Raw genomic sequence first — 27522 nt, 5'->3', positions numbered from 1 at the left:
TGATTAAAACACACTCAAAAATCTACCAGAACATTTGCAGATGTACTTACAAATTATGAAAAGAACCGGTCAGGGGTCCATCTAACAGCGAAGTTTAACTGCCACCTAAACTCATAAACACCAGCTTCATTCGCAAAGTCACCAATAATATATTAATTAGTAAAACCACCTGAAACGAACCACATTTCCGCGCACACCGGCTTCACCGCGCGATGCCGGCTCAAAACTGTTTGGCGCCAAAGGCCAAAGGCGCCAAATGGGAAAGGTCTCGTTTAATATCGATTCGTTTGTACACCCTCGAACAATCGAGAGGTCGACCGATATTGTGCAGCAGAAAGCAGAAGAGAAAACCTGACGTCATCCATCACTTATTATCCTCATAAAATGAGAAAGAATTCCATGATTACCACTCTGTCCTAACTATAAGTATTATAATACAAATGTGCACTTATTTCTAAAGGCACTGCTAATCCCAAATACGTCCGAAATACTGGTTTTTATAGTTTTTCTTCAAGAAAACAAATGACTACGCTATCCGCACCCCCGGGAGGAGGTAAAAATCCGATTGAGTGATTCAGAATGGATAATATTTTTTTATAAATTTCCTAACTGATTGCATTCGTAACACGTGTCATCGCTTTACTCATCTGCCGATATTACAGAAGACTACTTCAAAATTCATTCATCTAGCAATATTCGGTCAACGATCGTCTGGGCGTGTTTTTTTTCAGGTTTCCCGAACTGCATCCATGTAAGGTCTTGCGGTAGAATTATAGGGAATGGTATACCTACACCAATCGTACGCTGTTCGGTGTTCCTCCTATCTATTGTCAGCTTTACATCTTTCTGATGCATAAAGATAATTATTAATGACATGATAACTGCTCCTGCAAAAAATATTTTGCAGGAGCAGTTATCATGCCATGTCGGAAGCGTTGTTCCAACGTTAACTATAATAAGGGCGAGTTTTACGCTTTGCCAAAGAAAATTAATTACAAGGGAAAGAATTTATCAAGGGGATTATCACATGGAATTAGTTTTTAGGGCAAATAGCAATCATTTCATCGATACGAATATCGCCACCTCACGCTTCATTACTGGAGCGTGAGATGGCGATATTGTGAAGTTACTGCGAAGAATTGCGACAAGTGTGAAAGAGATATTTTTAATCTCTCATTACTGCTTCTCTATAATGTGTGCTTAGTGCAAGTGTACAGAGAGCGGGTAGGAAAGTGGTACGTAGTGGCAGCAGGAGAAATTTGTCAATGGTGGCTATTGTGACACTGGCAGCAAAACGATAATGAATACGAGAATAGAGTGCCTTGAAAGGTCATTTCAAAGGGCATACACGACCCACTGAGTAAAAATCCCCAATTACTTCGTTAATTTCGAGTATATGTGCATTTACTTACTAGCAAATAGGACTAACTTATGAGCTATTGACATTGTCTGCATTGTAACTGTGAAATTAGGTAACTTGCACTCATAAAATTACTTTTACCTTTTATTTTGTATTCAAGTGAGTTATTTCTACACTTCACAGCACGCAATAATGGTAGTATGGGACACTGATTTTAAGGATCTGGTGTTACTATCCAAATACAAAGGCGGATGAAATCAGAGACCGGCTGTTGAGGACATACGCACATCCTGAAAAAGACTGGCATTTTTTCAAAGTGGCAGTGCTGGCAGAGTATGGTGAGTCATTTCTATGAAATGATTTAACTGTGGGTCCTTCGACATTTATAAATTTGGTTGATGGTGTTTGATACTTGAGAGAATATTTGTGCGCCACTTATCTAAAGGAATATTGATTCCTCTCCCATAATATTTCTATCTCATCATACCTTTGTTATAAGAGAATAGAATGTGATGCCTTAGATATCGTATTGTTTTAACCTTAGTACCAACTCCACATTTAAGAGCTTACATTTTGAACTTTGATACAGGGCAGAGAAATAACTCAAACAGTTCTAAAATGGATTTTGGGATATTATCTTTATCGCTAATAAAAATATTAGAAATAGAAATGTAATGTGATCATTCCTGGTCAGTTTTAAGTCTTGGTGGTCATAGGTACTTATGTTATTTAAAATATTTCAGAAACATTTAAGCAAGCTCGTTTTAAGTTGCGGAGAGCGGACGAAATGTCGAATTTGGATTCTGATGAGGAGTTCATGGGAGGGCACCAAAAACAAGTGAAGACAGTCTTCTTGCCTGTGGAGTTGGAGAGTGCAGATGATGAGCCAGCCTTGATCTAGGAGGAAGGGCAAGCTCCAGAGGAAAGGCAAGGCAGGTTGGCTCTCTTGTCACTGATGGGGTTATGGGGTACTCCGGTAATTAACCTCACTTCAATAAAGTAAACGAAAGTAAATTCGACCACGTTTATTGCGATGGTAAGCGATACACTTGCTCAATGTCTCTCATGCGCGATATTCCATCTCCGTTGCCGTTTCGTCAGCGTCTCCCTCTCGCCTGGCGCTTGGTACTGTGTACCCTGGTGGCGGCAGCAGGGGCCTCAGGGTCCCAGGGCAACGACCTCAGCCAGGTGGCTGGCCTTGGTGACGGCGCTTGAAATTAAGAGCTCCGCCACGTCACCACACTCTTCTCTCTCACACTGCAGTGAGTTAACCTAGTGTGGAGAGAAAAAAAACCTTAGTAACACAACATCAATAAATATGTACAAAGTTAAGAGGTATGTCAAAATTTTTTGTGTATTCTATTCTGTTCTTATATATATATGTGTGTATACTTTAAATTATATTACTGTATAAAAAACGCGATCGTAACATTTTTATGTAAAAATTTTGTATATCGTTGTCATCTTTGTATTTTATATTGTTCATGTTTTCACTTTCATAGCCCTGAGGATGATTTTAAATAAATCGAAACGTTGGCTATAATTTGGTTTAAATTGACCTAAACTCCAAGGAATATCATCAAAAGTTATTAAACAAGGTCAAGAATAGAAGAGGAAAAGTAGAGAGAAAAAAAGGGAAACGAAAGAAAAAGGCAGAAAATTAGCAAATGTTTGGAGGAAAAAAAAATTGGAAAAGGTTATAGAGTTGGTAGTCCAACAGATGCTGAGGGAAACGGATGCGCCTCTTAGGGCGGCCGCTAGGCAGTGTATGTTGTGCCCCCCTTCTAAACCATTAGTGCAGAACGATGCTCCGCATGAGTTTTTCCACTTAACCCTTAACCGGTGACGTGCGGTCTGAGAGACTATGAATTTTTTCAAAATTAAGATTTCAAATATCTATAATTCTCGTTAGCTTCATATTTTTGCATAACAAGGACATCCCACTCTTAAAATTTAACGCTCCTTTTATCAATTTCTGTAAATTTGCAATTGAACTCTGATTAGCGGTCTGTGAGACCGCACGTCACTTACTAAGAATGCATCGAGAAAAGGAATAAGTGGGATAAATTTCATGGCTACTTACTACTTAGCCTTCCAACTTCAACATTTAAGGCCTTTTTTGAATCTGGCGAAATATTGATACATAAATCTCAAGTGTTTTTGGCATCAGTTTTTTGATCCTGCTTCAAATCACAATTTTTTTAATGACACATTGGTTCGTATTGGGAGAGTAAAAATTTTAATATAAGTTTTAAAATAGTCAAGCATTCAAAGAAAATTTAATCAAAACAATAAAAATGGCGTTGCAATATCTCCCAGACTGTACGTCACTGGTAGTGTAACAAGAATAGGGTAGTTTCCTTCATTAAAGAAAACAAAAGGCAATAATTGCGATTCGTTACCCACCATTAGTGTATTCATAATATACAAATTATTTCGTTTTATAAATGCCGGTGTAGACGAATGGCAATGGTCCATTTTTATCCTCATTTGAAAAGGGCCAGATTGGCGCCCATGCGATGCCACTCCACGTGACGTCACAGGGACCTAGTTTCTATAGGAGAAGATAGGAGTTATACGTCGTCTGAGGTTACCAATGCATGCATGAGGCGCAGAGCTCAGGGAAACATGTCTTAATAATCACTTATTAAAACTGGCTAAGGTCGGAAAGTTTTCCTCGTTTGATAAGGTATTAATAATCCTTATTTAAGCCAAGCGCTACCAGGCGGCAGGGCACTAGGCTACCCGCTGGCAGCCTGCGACGTATCAGCGCTAAGCCTCGCCTCAAGGTCACCTCACCGGGCGGAGGGGGAACCAGAAATACGTCGTACGGAGAGATTTCCCATCATTCCTACTAACGCGTCGCGTTTTCGCGCGCTTGAAAATTTTCACTTTTCATTTAATCGCGAAAAATAGATATTATCATTTAAAAATCTAAAAGCGTGAAATACGTACTCCAGGAGTAATAATCTTTCGATTAAGGCAATAAAAAAATAATAGGAAACCACCCTATTGCACGTCACTGGTTAAGGGTTAATGATTATTGTTTGCCCGTTTGGTCTTCCGCCTGTCCCTCAAAACTCTTAATAGGCCCATTAATTTCTTCATTAACACATATAATGATTTTCGTGAATGTAATCAGATTGGCCAATAAAATAAGAGAGAAAATTAGAGAGGTTTTTGGACCATAACTTCCGTTCAAATAGTGTTATTTACATACGGCACGCACGAGTTGAAAGAGGAAAGCTTGCTAAACGCCATACACACGATCGGAGGACACAGAAGTGGATATTAGTCGCGTACGGAGGCGGAGAAAGGGCTCCCCGATCCGACCGGCAGAGCATGTCAATTGACATGCTCCGCATCTTGGCTTAGACAGGACCACAGTGGCGGCTCGTGATTCAAATGCTAGGGGGGGCGCACTCCACCGGGGGGTCATAATTTTTTAATATTTCGTGTATTTTATTAAGTTTTTACGGCAATCTAGGAATTAAATTCTGTGATGCCATACGTTCCGTTTTTTTCAACAAAAATACCTAGTTTTCCTAATAAAGCTTGATTAATAAATACTAAATGCAGTAGACTCTCGGCCATACGGATCGACTTAGTCCGGACTCTCGATGATACTGATCAATGATCTTGAAGAATAAAAATATATTTGCTGCGATATTTTGCAAATACAAGCGAAAATGCGTAACTTTAGGCTTTAGCGTCTACATTCTTCGTGCGGATATGCCCGCAATGCACTTCTGTTGTTCGTTTTGCAATCATGATGCGTTATTTGTCATGTTTGTGATTTAGGTAGCAATGACACTTGTAACACCTGAGGAGGGAGGAGAGTGTCACTGACTTCCACTAGGCAACAAACACTACTAGAATGCGCGCGCTTTGCTATTGCAGATGTAAACTTTGATGGCGGTGTTCGCGTTGCTTCTTGAATACAGTATGATTTAAAATCAACAATTAAACATTTCTCACACATTTTTAACAAAATATGAAATACTCACAGGCCTTTAGTTATATTGCAAAAGTCCATCCTTCTTTCATTTTGTCCAGCAAAGTGATCAATTACACGTTCGTTGAAATCAGCGCTGGACAACAATTTCTTTCTGATTGAACACATGGCAAGGGCACTAGTCTATAAATAAACAAGGGACGACACAAAATAGGCCGACGAAAAATACGACCAAAAAGAACAAGGTGCCTGGACACAGAATTGGGACAATTTTTCCCTATATTTCCCTTAAAAAAACGAGCACTGTTGATTAATTCAAAATTGTCTTCTTGAATGTACACACAGCACTAAGAAACTTCTTAATCGGTAATTACGCACAATTAACTCCTCGAAAATGATGTCTGAACTCATTTCACTCCGTTCTTTCCGAGACTCTTGCCGTTACTATAAGGACGACTCAAGGGAGATAGAAGTCGTGGTCCACTAATGCTGATTCAGCTGAGGGACGGATTTAAGGTCAGCAAAGGCATTCAAGCAAACAAAGGACGTCACGGACCATCTCCTTGAGTCTAATATTCAGATACTCCGAGAGAGATTCATATGTGGTAAACACACGAGACGCCAACGGGTCGCATTTGGAATAACCGTGTCTTCGAAATCATTGCCATGATATAATAGAAAATAAGTTCTAGATCGTAAAAGAAGACGACTCGACTGAGCCACAGATGGGAGCTGTAAGGATTTCCGCATTGATATGAACTCTTCGAGGCCACTTAAATCAGACCCAAGTGGGCATTTTCCGTCAGACAGCTACCGCTCTGCCGCCGAGGAATTAGGTGAACATGAACTAATACAACAAGGACGGCTAGAAAAATGATGAACCCACACACAAAAGGTGCATTGTACGCGGCACTTCATGACATTAATTGAATGACTCTATTTAAAGTCGCGCTTAACGATTTAAATCATATTTAATCCTTCACCCTATCACGCACGCAACTATTTCTTAAATTATAAATCAGTTGGGAATGTTAACTGATTTTTCCTAATACTCCAGGTCTTTTGGTAAATTTATCTGAAAAATAGGTACCGTATTTCTAATCATCGGGAAGATATGAATACATTGTTAAGGCCTAAATATTATAATATTAGTTTCCCCAAGGTTCTTGAAATTCGTAATCATAACAGAACTGTGTCAAATACTCGAGAATATAGTTTTCCTTCGTCAATACGGCCTTTAACTGGTTGGATTTTATGTGTTCCGGAATTCAAACACCAAAAAACGCAAGCATAATGGGATAATTTATTTACTGTAGCAATACCTACCAGTAATTAAAAATTAAAATCGTATAACTACACCCAGTACAGTGACCATTCTGATTCCGTAGGTCCCTTTTCTGTGGCAGCACCAAGTAGACGCCAGATTATACGCCCGCCGGCCTGCGCAGCGATGTCAACTCACTCGTCGCTCTGCGCATTCTCGGACGACGTCCCAAGACTTCCATAAGACACAACGTTAGACGCGTCATAGCACCAGCGGCCCCCACCACTACCACTCTCCATATAACTGCATGGGGATGGATTGGGACGTTCTGGCCAGCGCCCCAAGGCTACACATACGAACTTCTCGCGCTATTTCTTTTCGTTTTTTTCCAACACTTTCGATGCGTGGGACTGAAAAAACGCTTTGATTAATCAGATGTATAATTATAAATTAATGGATATTTATTTTTTGTACTTTTTCAAATATTTGGGAGGGGCGGCGTCCGAGAGTCCTTATGGGCAAACCGCCACTGCAGGACCATGTCAATTGAGGTGCTCTGCACTGAATGTGTTAATGTCAAGAAAAATCTTAACCCCTCCCTCATTTATCTCACTTCTGATGATCTCCTCTCTAAATTTGCCATAGTTCCCTTACAAAGACAATGTACACTTACTGACATCAGGTTTTTCCACCGAATCATGAATGGCCACTCCAGTTCTAACGACATTCTTTCAATGTTCTCCCTCCGTGTCCCTTCCCATTAAACATGGAACTCATCTCTGTTCCATCTACCTCTCCACCATTTTCCTGAGATCCCTTGGCCACCGGCTACCTCTTACCTACAATTCCATCAAAGCTCCTTCTGTTAATATAGCATCAATTTCATCATTTACAACCGCCAACTTCCAAGGAAACTTCCTCTTTGAATCTCTCTTTTCTTTCTCTGCCAAACTGATGACATAGCAGAGTCGTATTCCCTTAAACTCAAAATTCTGAAGAAGCCTGTGAAGAGGTCATTTTACAGCACTTCAGGGTGTAATTCCGGAAAATGAGAAAGTTAGTAGTTGCTTCTCATTTCTCTGCCAGATTAATTCAATCATCCCAGGCATTTTCTCCATTCCCTCTTACAATAGGTATACACTAATCTATAATGTCCCATGGAAGTTGTATCGTTTAGAGCCACTATGGAAATGTGGGGGTACAATTATGGACACATTATTTATTATATCTGATTGATTTCTTTTTGGTTTATATAGTTTCTCAATTTACCTTCCTGCACTAATCAAATGATACATCATTTCACATGGAGTAATTACTATTTTCTCTCTTGGCATCATATAAAATTCTCAGTTTTTCCCAGGTTTTCAAGGTCTAGGTGTCGTCAAATTCACGGTTTTCAGATAAACCATTTAAAGCAGAAATAAGGCAGGTTAACTAAACATTTAACTAACGGGACAGACGCCATGAATGCAAACGCAGCAATGAAAGTGCTATCTCCCCTGACGGCATGTATTGCTTCCAAAATTCCACTCACGCTAAAGGTTGTGAGCAAGAAAATGGAGGTATTAGGGTGCCAGGGAAATTAAGAAGTGTCTGAATTTTCACCAGGGATAATGAACACTTTGGTTAGCAGTATTCCGGCTTTCGTGCAGGCTTAAGGTCAATGTATCATCACGGCATACAGACCAATATCTGCCCTTAGGATGTACCTGTGCAGATAAATTTGTTGACAGTGTCAGCGCATGACTGACATTGAAGCATGATCAACAAATCAATTTTTCTTATGCTCTTTCAATCGTAGATCAAAAATAAAGTTTGAGAGATTTTTAAAGTAATCCAGGGTTCCCACTCCAACTACATTATAAAATACACTGTTTTTTCCAGGTTTTCACGGTCTAAATATCATCAAATTCACGGTTTGTAGATAGGGCATTTTAGGCAGAAATATTGATCAAGTAACAATCATTGGCCGCAAGTTAACTCCAAATGTAACAAACGCGACAGATGCCTTGAATGCTAACGCAGCAATGACAGTATTATCTCTCATGACGTCACCTACTGTTAGAAAAATTCATGTCCGGCTAAAAGGGTGTGAGTGGGAAAATGGAGAGAGCAGGGTGGCAGGGAAGTGAAGAAGTGCCTGATTTTTTGCCAGGATTAACGTCTTCCAATCGCAGGCTTAAGGTCAATGTGCTGTCATGGCACACGGACCAATTAATAATTGCGCTTGGAATACACGGGTGTAGATTAATGCGTGGACATTGCCTACACGTGAATGACCTTGAAACATGATTGAAATATCGTTTATTATTCTTTTAACCCGTCTATCTTAGTTCTACAATCAAGTTTGAGAGATTTTTAAGGTTTTAAGACAAAATTCACGGCTATTTCCAGGTTTTTTCACGGTAGAAGAAATTCACCGTTTTAAGGTTTTCACGGTTGAGTGGGAACCCTGTAATATGACGAAATTCATGTCTTTTTACAGGCTTTTTTCACGGCAGGCAAAACTCGCGGCTTATTCACGGTTTTAAGATTTTCACGTTTGAGTGGCAGCCCTGTCTCTTCTGTGAATGACAGGATAAACAAACGGACTGAGGATGAGACTGATGGACACATTGATCATCCTCAACACAGTGATGGCTCTTGAGAAATCATTTCTACCATACATAAATTGTAATTCTTGATTTGATTCTGCATGATTAAAATTGAATACCTCTGTAGCTTTACCAAATTCCACCTCAGGAAATTTATTTTTAAATTCAGGGGACAAACTTAGCCACAACAATTTTTCTGCGGACGAATGGTCCAAGAATGACAAACGGCTGTCTACTCTGGTAGTAATTACACCAGACTTCTTTTATTACGATGCATTTGTCATTCACAAATAATTTACGTTAACTTTTACTTGGTTCAGGTTCATTGCCCGTGCTCGGCTTATCTTAAATATTGTAACCGTATGGGCACCGTCCCTCTGTCTACACCACTACTAAACTAATACCAGGCTAACATGAATTGGGTCGTGAAATAAGTCCTTATCCGGGGAACCGTGACAGGTTGCCAAATGAAAGGTCGGGACACAAAGTATCTATAACAGCATTTATTTTTAATAATCAACAAATAATTATGCAATTTAATTACCTTCATTAACAGGGAAACAGACTAAGCATGCGATGAAAATGAATATTTCGGGTGGAGGAGAAGCAAACGTGAAATGATTCGCGAGAGATGAGAGAGAGAGAGCCTCTGGGCCTCACCTCCGAACTGACAACCTCCTCTGCTTCCCCTCCTATTTTTCCCCTCTCGGCATCCGAGAACAGCTGCCTCACGTCATGCGTTGAGTTCTCCCACGCGCGAGTTCCGTATTATTTACACCCCTGACCCGTGACCGCGCTGGCTTACTCTCCACCCGGTGACCCCGTGGAGTTACATCATGTAGATGAGGTTCCTATTGTACATTGTACCACAGATTTGAATTCACCAACATACTCCTGTGCCTTGGGGCTCATAAAACAATTCATTGCCTTAATGCAATGCATTGTTTTATGTTGGAATTGATGTCACATTAACCTATACGTGACTTTAAAAGTCCAGCAAGAAAGTGAAGTCCTGGTCTTTAAGTATTTTTAAGACAAACTTCTTATAGTAGCATGGTCATTGTTATCATCAATATGCAACTTAAACATTCCATGCTCATGGTCAATTGGTATTCAAATGTCAATTCTGCTGATAAATGTTTTCAATTGTTTGTTTTGAGTGACAACGTTTTATAATGAAATTTAGTTGGTATGAAGTTGGTATAACAATTTTGCTGCGGACATAGATGTGCAATTATGTACATTAATGTACATAATTGCGCATCTATGTACATTAATGTACATAATTGCGCATCTATGTACATTAATGTACATAATTGCGCATCTATGAGGTACCATTGTAGTTTTGCTGAATCACTTTGTTTGATGTTTTATCAAGGTTTAATTGTGCCAGGGTAAAAAAAATTGCGTTGCTAACAGACTCTGAATCATAACCTTTGGGTGTGACAAAACTGATGGATCGCTCATTTATTATGCCATTTAATTCGTACCCTTCAATAAAAAGAAGCTGAGACAAAGTTGCAATCTGTTGTTTCATCAACTTTGAAGGCAAAAAAGTTGGTTTGAGTAAGCTTGTAGCAAATGATGTCTAAATATACATAATATATTGAATTTATTTAAATTTTAGTTTATCCAACAATCAACATCAATAACGTGGATAAACCATATGTGTACCCAGTATTACTACAGTTTAAAGAAAAATTAAAAGTTCAGAAACCATTATTTAAAGCAGGCCTTCACATAGTCGATATATTTTGACCTTGGTCCAAATATGTCCAGTTCCCTGGAATGTTTTTTATACCTCTTGCACATTCTGCTTAGAGGTGACTTTTCACCATACTACTTGGTGTTAACTCTCTTTATCTGAAACAGTCTATTATTCCTGCAACACACTTTGGGAACATAAAAGTCTATCATCTCTAACATTTTGGAGTCAATCATACAATCCACACTTTTATATAAATACATGAGATCATTCATGTGCCTCCTATTTTCAAGTCTCTGTAAGTCATACATTAGTGACAATTTATTGGATGGTACATGGTTATCCATCACAGGATAAATCCCATATTCTTTCACATATACAGCTCTCAAAAAACGTTTTTGAACCTTCTCAATAGCTTCAATATATCTCTTACTGCATGGAGACCACACTACACTGCAGTACTCCAACCTGCTCCTGACAAGAGCTATGTACAGAACTATCATGGGTTTTATATTTTTAAAGCACTTTGTTGACCTTAGTACGTACCCTAAGCTCCTCATTGAGGAAGACACGATTTCCTCTACATGTTTAGTAAAACTTAGGGTACTGGTGAAGATCACCCCGAGGTCCTTATGGGATGTCACTCTTTCTAATTTAATTCCACTCATATTATAATCAAATTGAACATGATCAGCTTTCCTTCTATTAACTCATTCTGAATTGTTCTTGAGAGCCCCAAAAGCACTCCGTTATTTGTTCGTTGAACGTGCTTTTATAATGTTGAACCTGATTCGGCCATGAGATTAACTACAACTCAAAATATGCCAGGATTGTTTGAATTTTCACATTCATCATGTCCTCTTAACCCTTTATCAAAATTTTAAGGCAAAATGGCATAAAGAATGTAGGATGGTTGTATTTTTTTAAAATCTGGGTCATGAACAGAAGACAAAGTGATTGATTAAAAATTATTTCATAGCTAATTATTGAGCATACTTATGGTGTAATTTCGACAAAAATAACCACTGCAATCGAGGTATTGGTCATGCTTGTGGACAAGTTTTACAATACCTCCTTCATAGGATGTTGCCACAATGACCTTTAATGAATTTTGCCTTAGTTCTGAAGCTCAAAGCCTGTTTGAAAATGCTTTCCTCTTGGCCACATCTTCATTTCAGTGTACATATGGAAAACACATGGCACTATATGTTGGCATTTTATGGTGGGTGATCAAAAATGTCCTATTGAAATTGCACGAGCAGTTGGGCTGCATCTGCACTGTGATGACGGGTATTGTCATGGATCAGAACTAGTGCTGTGCAAACCGCCAAATATCTTGGCGTAATCCTAGACAAACGTTTGACATGGGCCAGCCATATCAAGTCACAAACTGATAAGTCAATTGGTATTCACACCGCTTTATTCCCTTTGCTTAAATCAACATCTCCGCTAGAATTAAAAACGAAACTTCTTCTATACAACTCGTCAATTAAATCGCTCCTTACGTACGCCTCCCCTGTATGGCTTCATGCCAGTGCATGCCATCTGAAAAAACTGCAAATTTGCGAAAATAAAATAATTCGAAAAATCATAGGCCCCCCTTGGTTTGTCAGTAATAGACAAATACGAAATGATCTAAAAATTTGCCCAATTCTGACTTATTTAAAATTTGCTCTGACGCTTTTCCGTAATTCACGTAAAAAAACCAGAAATAGTTTAGTTGAGAATCTTTGGGACTATGTTTTACCTCCTAAACCCAAGCACCGATACCCTAAATCAGCCCTAATCCCTTCCCATATGCCTTCCCCAACCTAACCTTGCAACGCCCGGACTGAAATTTTTCACCAAAACCATCAATCATAGTATATGAATCAACCCTGTTCGAGAATCACCAAGAAGACAGCTGATTGGCTGGGAGCTTGGAAGAGGATATATAAAGAAAACTCCGCTTGGCTTGGCTAGTGCTGTGCGAGAGTCTCGTCTCGGCAGTTGAGACGAGAATGTCATTTCTTGGCATTACAGGGACGAGACTCTCAGCGAGGGGAGAGTCTCGCCTGTGTCGAGAGTCATGACGAGAGTCGAGAAGTCTCGCCCCTTCGAGATTTCTCGACACCGATCGAGACTCCCGGGCAAGGCGAGAATTTCCAATGAATACCGCAATCAGTTGATGATAGAGTTAACTAAGGTAAGGAGGCCTTTTCTGCGCAGTACCAGCCTGTTGCTTGTATGGTGTTTTTGCTGAGCAATCGGAGTTTGAAAAAAAACACTCTCGTATAAACCGATTAGGAAAAAAAATCATATTTGTATTACCATCCAGGAAAGCCATTTTTGCCAGGTACAGTAAAACCTCTTTACATCGTAATGGAGGGGACCAAAATTTGGGCAATTTGATGTATGGAGGTTCACTATAGAGAGGTTTTAGTAGTAGGCACCAATTTTTCATATCCTTGGGAAATGAAAGGTGCTACTGTCTTTTAAGCCATTATATTAATATATTTAAACATATAGGTATGCATAAGTGAACATATATTTACAATTTAATGATTACACAGGGGTGAAAGTAAATTGTTCAAGAGGCCTTTTTGGAAAATAAATTAGTTAATGGGTTCGCTTAAATATTTTTTCAAACTCTTTCGAAATAATGTTTTCAATTCCATGAGCACTTTTTAATGTCATTTTCACTATAAATAAATCACTAGCTGTTTTCGTTAATGCCTTTTGACCTAAGAAATAATTCCCTGGTCTAAGGGTTGTAATTTACTAATAGTGTTCGGAGGAAAGAACAATAGTTTTATATTTCTAAACATAATTTCTTCATCCTCGTATTTAACTGCCTGAGTTTTTTTATTTGTGTAGCCTAGGTATACAGTTCCTTCTGTTTTTCCTCGGTTGTTTAAAATAGATGTGAGGGTGAATGATGGTATTCCAAAGGTCACTGCCTTCTGCCTGTCCTCGTTTATGGCTAGGAAAATTGCTAATTATGTGGTAATGTCAAGCAGTCCCCTTCTTTTATTTCTCGAATCCACCATCAGCCTATGATTAATTAATTTTCATATTTAATGGCAAATAATTGAAAATACTCCTTATTATATCTTTTAGAATTGATTTATCATTCTTATAACATGTGACTTGTTAGAGATTATAAAAAAATAAACACGTGACTACTGCAAAAAATAGACAAAAATTGAGCGTAAATTTGAAAATTTTGTTGAATTCCCTCTCTCCAAAATACATTGCACGTAGCGTTCCGAAGAAAAACTCTGTTGAGGGCACACAGAAACGCTTGGTCTGCGAAAGGACGTGATTTCCCGGTGAGAATGCTGGGCGAACTACTTTAGAATGCGGCGGCGACGGTAAAAAATTTAATTGCCCTACCGCTTATCAGCTAATTAGCTGTCTCCTTCACCTAACACTGTCGCGCATGGATTGATGTTCGTTCAGTATTGCTAGAAATTGACGTCCCGGACTCCCGATGGAAGAGTCAGATTTCGCGGCATAAATACGCAGGCAAGACATATGACTGTCGCTAAGCGCAATAAATTTTAAACTACGATCGTTCATGAAAGCTTCGAAAAAATTACCAAGGCGGTAGCAAGAAAGTGCTACACCGGGAAATATGGGAATAAAATAATTGCGAAACTGTATGATTTATTTCAAGTCGCGGAAAATTCATGAAAAATTTTCGTTTTAGAAGCGGAAGTAGCAATGCGGTCGAGTAATTCTGTCTCCATGGATGGAAGTGAAGTTAGTTGAAATATTTCCGTCAGCAAGTGATCATAGGCTGCGCTGGTTGCCTCTTTTATTAATTGAACATAGTATGCAGGCACTTACAAGAAAATAAAGCCATCAGTAAAAGAAAGCGAGTGCTATTGCGCGAGTTTGACCATGATTCGAGAGAAAACGTTGTGTTCTGTCTTCATTTACGTCACCTAATATGATTAGGATAGTTGGATGCCCTAACTAATGGTTAACGTGAAAATTATTAAAGGTGTATAAGAAAAAAATAAGCGTGAAACATTTATCGCTGACAATGTCATTCCATGTAGGTAATCGCGGCTGCATTAATGGTCTCTAGTTGTCTCGGTACGATTTGCGGAGGTAGTTAGACCGTCTCGGGGCTGACTTGTTGGTATGATATATGGAGGTTTTACGAGATAAAGAGGTTCACTATATAGAGGTTTGCCTATAAATTTACATGTAAATCTGACGGGACCAGAGGGTTGGTACGAAGTATGGAGGTTTACGATGTAAAGAGGTTCACTACATAGAGGTTTTACTGTATTATGATTCACTCCTAAACAAATGTGGCAAATGAGGCACCCTATTGTGGACTCAACGTATATTGATACAGTGTATTCCCATCATACCTTTCATTCTCGGCATTTTCCTCGTCCGTTTCCACGCTGACATCCACTCTCTCTGGCTTAGTATCCACTTAAGGTTTTCCTGCAATGAAAGGCACATCATTAACATGGACAAATGCCTCGTTCAGATTACGATTGTCCCAGTGATCGTTGGAACTATCGTGCATTCACTCAACCACAAATATGTATATTGAATCTATTAACTCATTCTGAATTGTTCTTGAGAGCCCAAAAAGCACTCCGTTATTTGTTTGCTGAACGTGCTTTCATTATGTTGAACCAGATTCGGCCATGAGGTTAACTACAACTCAAAATATGCCAGGATTGTTTGAATTGTCACATTCATCATGTCCTCTTAAAGCTAATTCAAAGGTCCCATAAAACGTAAGTCTATTTATTAATTTACTTGAAATACATGCATTGGTTTTTTGACACTTCTTCATTTAATTTATGTGTTTTATATCGGTAGGCATTATCGGTAGGCACTTCATGTCGATTGTAACCTGAAATGGAATGTTCATGTCACACTCATGATAAAAAAGCTAAATTCTGTGTTCTACCTGCTATCAATTTTAAGACATTCTGTAAGCCAAAAGATTTTGATAACCTTATACCATGGGTTATTTTATTCAAGAATTTCGTATGGTATTGTGCTGTGGGGACAGCCTACTCACCTTCAAAGTGTACCGAAAATACAAAAAAAGATGGTGAGAGTGATGTGTTGTAAAAGTTACTATGCCCATTGTCGTCCTCTATTTAAAAGTTTAAAATTATTATCCGCCCCTTGTGTTTATATTTATCATTGTGTATTACTCGTGACACAAAATAGTTGCAGATTTGAATTGAATAGTAAAATACACATGTATGGCACAAGGCAATGTAACAACCTACATGTCAAGCCAAATAATTTGTCTTTGGTATCCAATGGTCCAAGGTCTATGCGTGTGAAATTATATAATAACCTACCAGAACACATTAAAAAAGAAATGAGGATACCTGTTTTTAAAAAAAATGGTCCATGAATATCTGGTTGATAAATGTTTTATAGCGTTAAAGAATACTTGGTGCCAAATTTGTAATATATACTTTCTTTTTGTAATTTATGTAAGATTTATAGCATAGTGACTTATCCTATGCATATACCAGTAGCCACTGTGTAATGTGTCTCTTGGATGAATAAATCTTATCTTATCATTATCCAACTGACAACCTTTCAATCTGATATCAACCTTTCCTAGTACTGCATGTTCCATGCATAGGGGCCATTTCATCTCAAATCCGGCAAATAGTGCAAAACCATGTCAGGTGACCATCACCGATTTCTCTGAAACTTATAAATGTGAAAGCAGTATCCTTATGATGAATAATGATGCCTTTATCTCAGCTCAGAACTGAACTGTCATAAAGTTACCGTCCTTTGAACATTGCAGTGTCTGGCCTCAGAGTAATAATAATAATGTTTATTTGTCCAGAGATCTAGAAGTACAAGGGGTGCACTGGATATAGGACACGTCAAGATAAAAAATATATATACAATAAATACAAATATACAATGATGCAGGATACATCAAACTTTGTTTAAGAATTCATCTACAGAATAATACATTCTTAATTTCAAATATTTAAGTAGGTTGGTCTTAAAAGTAGTGGCACTTGATGGTGCCTTAAGTTCAGGTGGCAATTTATTGTAGAGTTGAAGGCCCATAAAAATGAAAAATCACATAAATGCTGATTACTAAGGAACCATGGCTTGTAATGCAGTCGTTATTGTTTCATTTTGAAGACAATTCATTTATGCACATTATGGCAAAACTTGCAAGTCATTTGAAGCAATAATAGACAAATAGGACTAGTTTAAACAATAAAAATTGGTCATTAATTAACAATTTATTAATAAAAAAGGCCACCTTTTATTTCCTTTAAAATTTCTCAGCGGGTAGTTTAAATATTCTGCTTTCAATAAAAAAAATAGAAAAAGGTAGTATTTTTATACTTTTTGTTTTAAGGCATGTCAAAGTAAGGCATGTTTTCGACTCTTTTACACCAAGATTGCAGACCTTCGAGGGAAGGGGGGGAATGAAGTCTCATTCTACTTAGCATTCATAACAGTGAAAAGTTCATATCTGAATGATTGGTTACATCTATTGACTGAAAGCAAATTCAATCTTGTTTACTTCTATGGCATCCAATGTGTGCAAACACCCACTGCTACTGGCTGGAAACTGTGAGTGAGTCGCAATTTGCACAGAGTATTTTTCAATGGCACTTTACATAAGTGTTTCTACTTTGGGCAATGTGGAACATTTTGATGGACCATGTGGATGCATAAACGAGACACTAATGTCATTCTCTTCTAAACACACTGCAGTGATTTTAGAAATTCACCAGGTTTTTCGGAAACACACAATGAAGTCATTCATGGCGAGATTTTGAGTACTGTATGTTTTTATATCTGAATTTGTTAGTCTCACAGCCTGTTCGACAGTGTGGATTACAGAGCGAGCTATAGTTGTCCCGTGTCTGTTAACTACCAAGACATGAAACTGTTGATGCCATGTACAGGTGCTCCTTTCACCTAATCATTTTTTTGTCTACATAGTGTGGTTTCCTAATATTTTTTTATTGCCTAAATCGAAAGATTATTACTCCTGGAGTACATATTTCATGCTTTTAGGTTTTTAAAGCATGATATCTGTTATTTGCAATTAAATGAAACGTGAAAATTTTCAAGTGTACAAAAATGCGATGGCTAAGTATGAATGCTGCAAAAAGCCCGCGTGACCTCTGGCTGCTTGCTGACGAGCATGGCGATAGCGCAGAGTTCCCTTCTTGCAGGTAGTGCTTCGTTAAAATAAGCATCATTAATACCCTATCAAACAAAGGTAACTCTCTGACCAAAGGCAAATTTAATTGGTGATTGTTAAGGGATGTTTCCCGGAGCTGTGTGCTTCATGCATGCATTAGTAATCTCAGACAATGTAAAACTCCTACCTACTCGTATAGCATCTAGGTTCCTGTGACGGCACGTGGAGTGGCAACGCATCAGCGCCAATCTGGCCTTTTTCAAATGAGGTTAAAGTTGGCCGTTAACATTTGTCTAAACAGGGATTTCAAAAATCAAATAATTCGTATATTATGAATATACTAAAGGTGGGTAAAGAATCACAATCAATGCCTTTCGTCTTCTTTGATGAAGGAAATTACCCCTCAATCAATGGCCCCTGTTCATGTCCAGTGCACTGAACGACCAGGTATGACTTCCTTCCTGCTTAACACCTTTCCCCAAGTCAAATATCTGAAATCTGTTTTTTTTATTAGTGGCTGATGTTTATAAAATATATACGATTTATTTCTCCATATGATATCTTTTTACTTATGATATCTTTTTACTTTTTACTTTACATATGATATCTTCTTCTATTTGATTCATCCTAAGAAAAGCATGTGCAGTGTCATGTGAGAAATCACCTTAAGTGCCTGCATACCTTAGTTATTATATTCCACACAGGTAAATATTGATATCTGTACTTTTTGCCAGTGATAGGGTTGTACTTTATCTGGAAGAATCACACTCCAATTCCTGGAAAAGTCAAAATGAAGTACCAATGCCACACCATGAATTAGTGTAACCAACTTCTCTTTTTGAATAGCTTCCCTTTCTATTTTCGGGATAATGTGGTGATACACACCTTACTTTGTTCAATCCTAAACTTCATCAATGAATTTGTCTGAATGATTCTCAATGGCAGTGAACACATCTTGCTGATTAGGAGTTACACAAGAACAATCTTATCATCATCCAGGTATTAAATGAGAGCACAATGTTGATTGAGCGCTATGAGGAAGAGGATGCCAACAGTATACATCAGCAATGGCCCACATTCCAAGTTGTTTTTCAGTGAACTTAATAGTATCCATACATATAGAAAACATATTCCAAGTAGTTTTTTAATGAAGTGAATTCCAAAGTGTTTGACATTTATCACTTTCTTTAAGTAAGTAAATTCTTGCCTAATATGAAACTTGCATTTTGTACATGTTAACTAGCTCAATTAAGACAAAAAATTAGGTGAAAGGAGCACCTGTACATGGGATCAACAGTTTCATGTCTACCGGGTGTGTGTTGCGGGGTGTGGAACATGATAAATACATTTTGAAGTTTTAATCCGTCCCTACCTTTTTCCCGAATCGTTTTTTCCGACGACCTTTTTCCCGAATTTTTTTTCCGAATCCATTTTTCCCAAATAACCTTTTTCCCCGAAAGCTTTTTTCCCGAAACCCTTTTCTCCGAAACATTTTTTACCGAATACCTTATTTCCCGATTGTATAAAAAACAAGCTATTTATCGTAAAATTCAACAAGTGGGACTCCAAGTCCCTTGCAATGACCCAACAGATAGAACCCTCAAAACGACAGTTCATATGATGGCAGCTTTAGCGTTTGTTCCAGTTGAAGACGTTGAAACAACTTTCGAGCTTCTAAGAATGTACGCGGATAAAAATATTCCCAGACTTGAGCCAATTATGAAATATTTTCAAGAAACATACGTTATTGGTGTAAAAGCCGCTGGCAGACGACGCATTGTTCCTCCTCAATATCCTCCTAGTCTATGGAATCAACATGAAGCTACAAAAGCAGGTTATGCGACAACAAATAATGCAGCTGAAGGTTGGAATAACCGCTTTAGGTTACTAGTCGGGAAAAACCACCCGGATTTATACTCAGCTGTAAAAGAGCTGCAGAAAGAACAAGCTGACACAGAGATTGCCTTGGTTGAATTGAGTGTTGGGAAAAGTATCAAGGGCAAGCCAAAAAAGAAAGGGTACGACATGCACGAGAGGCTGAAATCGGTTGTAGAAGAATATGAAGATTACAAGAACGATAGGAATTTTCTTGAATTTCTCAGAGCTATCGCGCACAATATAATTTTCTAAAAAAATGATGTATCTTGTGTATGAATATATTTGGTTATGAAAAATATGAACTCATTTTTATACAATCGGGAAATAAGGTGTTCGGTAAAAAATGTTTTGGAGAAAAGGGTTTCGGGAAAAAAGCTTTCGGGAAAGAGGAAGCGTTACGATTCGGGAAAAAATTCTTTCGGGAAAAAGGTCGTCGGAAAAAACGATTCGGGAAAATGGTCGGGTACGTTTTAATCCTCACCCTCTTGAGACTGAATTCAATCCTACCAAATTGAAATACTTTAATTTGAATTATTAATTTAGGTTATTATTAATTCCCGGTTATCCGGGCTAATGATGGGGAGGGACGGCACAAATAATCAGAAAACACGGATAATCCAAACTTAAATGTCTTGCAATGTTATTAATTTACCAAAACAAACAATATATTATTATTTATGCAGCTATTCTGCTATTTTAGAGTGCTTCCCGGACTCAATGAGAGCTTTCTTTGCCAGTTCGCGATCCTTTTAGCAGCAATAACACGGTTGTACTCGTATTATAAATACTTCATGTAAGGGCTGGTTTCGTAAACCACAGATACGTGGCTGTGTATGGATACAGAAAAGTGCTGTGCACGAATGCTTCAAAACCACTGCTCGACTTCGGAAACTACACTGTAAGGCACCACGCCATGTAGTCGCGTCTTGAACAAGTTGTCCCAATTGTGAATGCTGCGCGATGTGTATCCATGATCAAGGAGCGAGATTTCGCACTGTGAGGCTTGGAGAATGGGAAACCGGTGCTCCTGTGAATGCAGCTAGCGCGTGATTGCTTCAGTTTTACGAAGGGGATTCTAAGCGAAATAATAAGCCCAGTGTATCCTATCATTAGTGCTGTCATTTTGATGATTTTGCGTTCAATTTTTTAAAAAAAAGATAGCATGAAAAATTGAGGCAGAGTGAAAATAATACACGGTTAATCCGCAACCCGGATAAAATGCAGCCAGATAATAAGGAGTTTGCTGTACCTCTATTTATGCTATACTGTTCAGGAATATACAAGGGCCGTTTTTTTTTAAAACCTCCGATCGCTCATCAAAAACCACATACAAGCGATAGGCAGGTACTTTCACTTAAATGTCTTAAACGTCTTATAATGTTCATAATTTATGTAAAATAAACAATATTTTATTATTTATGCAGTTATTCTACTATTTTAGAGTGCTTCCCGCACTCATTGAGAGCTTACTTCACCAGTTTGTGATCTTTTTAGCGGCGATAACATGGTTGTACTCATCGTGCACTGCGAGGCTTGGAAAACGGGAACATGATATGTACCCCGTGAATGCAGCTACCGCCCAACAGGGTGGTTTCCTATTATTTTTTTTATTGCCTAAATCGAAAGATTATTCTGGAATATGTATGTATATTTCACACTTTTAGATTTTTAAATGACAATATCAATTTTTTGCAATTAAATGAAAAGTGAAAATTTTCAAGCACATGAAAACGTGATGGGTAAGTATGAATGCTGGGAAAACTCCCGTGTGACGTCGTTCTGGTTCCCACTGCCGCAAGTGAGGTGGCCTTGGGGCGAGGCTTTGAGTGCTGATACGAAGCAGGATGCTAGCAGGTAGTGCAGTACATCTACATCTATATGATACCCCGCAAGCCGCCTAAAAGGCATGTGGCAGGGGGTGTTAGGACACCAGCCGTTTACAGCTAAAAAAAAAATTAAGTGCTCAAACGAAGTTGGGACTAGCGTTTATTAAAGTCCTTTATGGTTCGGGGGAAAAACGAATTCGCATATCTATCCGTTCGGCAAAACATCTCTCTTAATTTATCACTTCTATCGGACCTGGAAATATAGTGTGGCTCTAATATTATGTTCTCTGTGTCGCTCTTAAAGATATCCATTCTCAATTGTTCAAGCAATCTAAGCCTAGCGCGCAGCCTCCGAGTCTCCAACGGCTCCCAGCCTAATTCGCTTAACATCTGGGTAACACTGTCTGTAAGCCCGTAGCAGTTTTTGACGAAACGCGCAGCCTTCCTTTGAATTTTATTCAGTTCGCGGATTAAGTCTTTCTGCATGGGATCCCATACGCTCGCTGCATATTCAAGGTGCGGTCGGACGAGAGCGAAATAGCACCTTTCCTTTACTTTCTCATCCGAAAATCTTCCCACAATACGCTTGACGAATCCTAATTTCTTCAGGGCTGTGCAGCAAATATTCTTTATATGTGTTCCCCACGTGAGGTTCGAGGTTATCGTAACTCCCAGGTACTTCACTTCGTCTGTTGCCTGTACAATAATGCCATCCACTGCATAAACATGGTTAGAGTTGGACGAATTCCGCAAGAAATGTACCGCCATGCATTTGCTCAGATTAAGTTTGAGTCCCCACTCTTGGCTCCACAAATGAACGTTGTTTAGGTCAGATGATAGAATTTCATAGTCAGAGTGATCACTAATTTCGCGATAGATGACAGCGTCGTCAGCAAATAAACGTATTTTACTGCTAATGCGGGAGCAGAGATCATTAATGTATATAATGAACAACAGGGGGCCGATTACGCTTCCTTGTGGAACACCTGATGTAACGTTTACAACATCGGAGCTAATTCCGTCAAGAACAACTTTTTGTTTACGATCTCTGAGAAAGTCGCGTATCCAGATCTCTGCGTATCAGTACTCTGCTAGCTGGTAGCGCTTAGCTTAAATAAGAATTATTATTCCCCTATCAAACGAAGGGAACTTTCCGAACTCAGGTATTTTAAATGTGTGATTATTAAGAGATGTGTCCCTGAGCTCTGTGCCTCATGCATGCATTGGTAATCTCAGACAATGTAAAACTCCTATCTACTCGTATAGAAACTAGGTCCCTGTGACGTCACGTGGAGTGGCATTGCATGGGCGCCAATCTGGCCTTTTTCAAATGAGGATAAAATTGACCATTGCCATTCGTCTAAACCGGTATTTCTACAACAAGATAATTTGTGTATTATGAATACACTAATGGTGGGTAACGAATCGCAATCAGTGCCCTTCATTTTATATGATTGCTTCCGATTTACGAAGAGGAATCCAACGGAAAAAATAAGCGCAATAATGCAGTAATTCCATTGATTTTGTGTCCGATTCTATTTTATTATAATGATCACGGTGAAAATTTAGCGAGAGTGATAACCATGCACGGATAATCCGCAACAGGGATATACCGCAGCTGGACAATCGGGAGTCTGCTGTAATTAAAATTAATCATTATTTTGTTTACTCTAGACGGTGTTTACAATGATGTTAAACGAGATGTCATTGAAATCAAGTTAACTGCTCAATGTTGGTATTGTGACTGTAAAACAGTTCAGTTGTATGAATACTGTTCAGTTCACTAAAAAACATCTAGTAATATGGGCCAATGCTGATGTATACTGTTGGCATCCTCTTCTTTATAGTGCTCAATCAACATTGTGCTCTCATTTTACTTGGATGATGATAAGATTGTTCTTGTGTAACTCCTAATCAGCAAGATGTGTTCACTGCCATTGAGAATCATTCAGACAAATTCATTGATGAAGTTTAGGATTGAACAAGGTAAGGTGTGTATCACCACATTATCCGGAAAATAGAAAGGTAAGCTATTCAAAAAGAGAAGTTTGTTACACTAATTCATGGTGCGGCATTGGTACTTTATTTTGACTTTTCCAGGAATTGGAGTGTGATTCTTCCAGATAAAGTACAACCCTATCACTGGCAAAAAGTACAGATATCAATATTTACCTGTGTGGAATATAATAACTAAGGTATGCAGGCACTTCAGGTGATTTCTCACATGACACTGCACATGCTTTTCTTAGGATGAATCAAATAGAAGAACAATAGTGTAAAAAGATATCATATGGAGAAATAAATCATATATATTTTATAAACGTCAGCCGCTAATATAAAAAACAGATTTCACATATTTGACTTGAGGAAAGGAGTAAAACAGGTCAGTTTCGAAACAGGAGGGCACCACAGATTTCCAGACTGGAGCGCACACTGGCATGCGGCCCAGCACAGTCGCTATCATATCTGGGTAACGGTTTCTTTAACTGCACGCATGCTGGTGTGCTATGCCCCTGTTGTGAATCCCACTTGTTGAAGTTTTTAGTGTGAGAGGCTTAGAATGCATTTGCATTGAGAGTAGTATTTTTATTCCTTATTTTACTGAAATAGAGATGCTTTCACGGAGAGGCTAGGCTATAATAATAATAATAATATTTATTAACTTCATTGGGATAATACATCCATGAGTTTCGTCAAGTTAATACAGCATAAAATGCTAACATATAATGAAATATGATACAGACGAGCTATACAAACACACAGCTATCAGTGGGATTGAGGTCATAGGTTATTACACAACACCAGTTAAAAACTCATTTAGATTGTAGTAGCTCTTTTCAATTAGCATATTTTTCAGTTTGGCTTTGAATTGGATTGATGAGGAAATGGAACGGATGGTGATAGGAATCTTATTGTACACAGTGGCAATGGAGTGGTATGGACCTTTTAAACAGACTCTGTAGGAGTATTGGAGGGTGTGTATGTTGATTTTGGAGCATGTGTTGTGATTGTGTAGGTTGGCGTTAACAGGGAAAAGATGAGGATTATTTCGAACAAACATGGCACAGGTAAGGATATAGGGGAGAGTTAAGATGCTGGAATTTACAAAAAGTGGTCTGCCTGGTGTGCGAATGGGGACTCTATAGATAGCTTTAACAGCTTTCTTCTGGAGAGAAAAGGTTCTTGACAACAGAGAGGAATTTCCCCAAAACAAAATGCCTTAGGATAAATGAGAGTGTGCTTTGGCATAGTACAGAGCTTTGAGTGTGTTTTTCGACACTACAGGTGCAAGTTTTCTTATCATAAAAAGACCCACAGAAAGGTTTTTATTCAGTTCAGAAACATGTGATGACCAGTCAAGTGTATCTGAGAGGTGAATTCCAAGGCATTTTATTGTAGTTGAAAAGGTAAGCAGATGATTCAAGGGTAAATATTCAGCTTGGTGAGGGTTCTTAATATGGAAGCAGATGTAACAAGTTTTGGCTTCATTTAGTGCAATATTGTTCAGGTGACACCATTCCAACATCTCCTGAGTTGTAGTTTTAGCATATTCTGTTAGATCTGAAGTATTGCTAGCAGTCAGCAGATTAGTTGTATCATCTGCATACATAACTGTGTGACTCCGGGTAAACTGCTGAGGAAGATCATTAATAAAAATAAGAAACAAAAGTGGGCCAAGTATTGATCCTTGTGGGACACCTGCTTTTACTTCCAGTGGGCTTGAGATGGTTTGCACTATTCCAGCTGTGGAGTGATGTGAATAACACACTACTTGAGTTCTATTTTCAAGATAGGAGGTAATCCAGTGTAGAGAGACACCAGTCACGCCCAGACTTTCTAGCTTGCATTTTAAAATGTTATGTTCAAGCATTCCAGTTCATTGGGTATGAAGGCATTAATTTTCTCTCACCCTAGGTAGTGTGAGTGAAAGTGTTCATGAACAGGAAGGAGCTTCTAAGAAGATCGTTATGTAAGAGTTTAACCCTTTCGCGCCGAATCCCGCACCTGTGCGGCGAGGATTTTTTTTCCTCAACTACGAATGCCACACCAGTGCGTCCTGAATGTTCTTACCCTAACCAACGAATTTCGACCTGTGCCGCGCCTGTGCGGCACAGGTCGAAAAAAGTGACCGTGGCGGACACAATAGACCCATGGACGCGGTCGCCCCTTGTGATCCGCCTTAGCGCGAGCCCAGTCCCTTCTTCGGCCGCTCAGGTCGACCCTTTCCTATCCTCTTCACGCGGTCAACTACTGTTATTTGCAGTGTGTTTTCCAAAAAAATATTTGTTGCTTACTTTTGAAATCCAATGCTAGAAATGAATTCATCATTTTTTCTGCCCACATGGAAATTTCAAATGAAATTCTAACGTTATATCAACAGAGTTATAGAAGAACTAGTAAATATACTAAATCCGTCTATATAAACGTTAGAACTTCGTTTAAAATTTCTGCACGCTCAGAAAAAAAACACGAAATTCATTATGAATTTAAAAAATCGATACGAACGACAAGTATTTGCATATATTCTGCGTTAATATTTTAGCTAGTTGACCGCGGACTCGTGCTAGGAAGGGGCTTTTAATCCCTCGAGGGTCTGGGACAGAGGCCGAGGAAAAGGATCGGCACCCCACCGAATTGGGTTCAAAAATGTTTCGGGAGGGACCCACTGCCTTTAGTCGACGCGGAAAGGCTTCGTACAGAGGAGTAAAGAAAACTTTCAAGAGACTCGTATTGAGGAAGAATTTTCCTCAACGAAGGTCCGGCGCGAAAGGGTTAAAGAAAAGGTTAGCGAAACGAATTATCGGAAAACATGGATAATCCAAACTTGCACTTAAATGACTCCTAGACTAGACTTCTAGACTCTAGACTTGTTTGACGCATTTCCGCTCAGTTCTCCATTCCATCATCTCTCTTTACCCCTGCATTTTTCTTTTCTTTCACATTTTTCATTTCGTGTATTTTATCCGAGGCCTTCTTTTGCCCATCTTCCATTTAACTATTGTTAGCATTTATCCGCCTCTAAAGATGGGAATTTCTTCTATTCTTTTTTAGATATCTTTGTGAAAAATAGGCTTATCGGTATATATATATAGTTTTTAGGAATCTCAGGTTTTATCTGGGAGATAAGCATCTAAGACAATAAGGCTATCATACCGCATGAAAGTTATAGCAATGATATACAAATAGTTATACTACCCATGTCCGTGATATACTCTTCCTGGTCCAATATGTGCCGTCTTCTTCCCTTATTTGGCTTCTTTCGTAAATATAGAGGCTTTGTGGCACACGAACAGCTAATGTTAATGATTTATGTAAAATAAACAATATGTAGTTATTAATGCAGTTACAGTGAGTCCTCGTTTAACGTCACTTACCGTTCCTGAAAAATGTAACGATAAACGAAATGACGTTAATCGAAACATAATATCCCATAAGAAACAATATAAAAAGTGAATATCGGCTCCTGGACCTCGCAATTCCTATGCGAAAAAATTTTAGCATATCATATCTGGGACATTTTTTACGATGGGAATGCCAAACTATGGCATAAATACGAGTTCCTGTCATCATTAACGTCAATAGCAGCAGTGACGTAAATCCTTCTCCATTTTTGTATCTTCCCGCATTTGCTTTTCGGCTTCGCTATGGTGGTTGCCCGGGCGAGCGTCACCTGGGCATCATCATCGCTGAAACATCGTCACAGTTACAGGAACCAAAATTATTGTGAACACGGCGAAAAAAGTGGCGACAAAAACTCCGAGTTCTACACAG

The 27522-nt window shown here is 38.7% G+C and overlaps 2 long non-coding RNA genes across 2 annotated transcripts in view; one reads left to right on the top strand and one right to left on the bottom strand.

Moving 5' to 3' along the window:
* The first annotated feature begins 552 nt into the window (after positions 1-552).
* On the top strand, positions 553-2603 carry LOC124173375. The gene is made up of 2 exons (XR_006868535.1): positions 553-1698; positions 2104-2603. It is a non-coding gene; the product is annotated as an uncharacterized LOC124173375 (long non-coding RNA).
* The window catches only part of LOC124173376, a 37783-nt gene continuing 12631 nt past the window's right edge, over positions 2371-27522 (bottom strand). The window contains exons 2-3 of the long non-coding RNA XR_006868536.1: positions 15246-15324; positions 2371-2632 (exon numbers count right to left, since the gene is read on the bottom strand). This is a non-coding gene — a long non-coding RNA (uncharacterized LOC124173376). The remainder of the gene's footprint in view (positions 2633-15245; positions 15325-27522) is intronic.

The sequence above is a fragment of the Ischnura elegans genome, unplaced genomic scaffold, assembly GCF_921293095.1.
Source record: "Ischnura elegans unplaced genomic scaffold, ioIscEleg1.1, whole genome shotgun sequence".
NCBI classification, from domain to species: domain Eukaryota; kingdom Metazoa; phylum Arthropoda; class Insecta; order Odonata; family Coenagrionidae; genus Ischnura; species Ischnura elegans.
The sequence above is the reverse complement of the archived record's forward strand: the minus strand, read 5'-3'. Positions and strand labels throughout refer to the sequence as shown.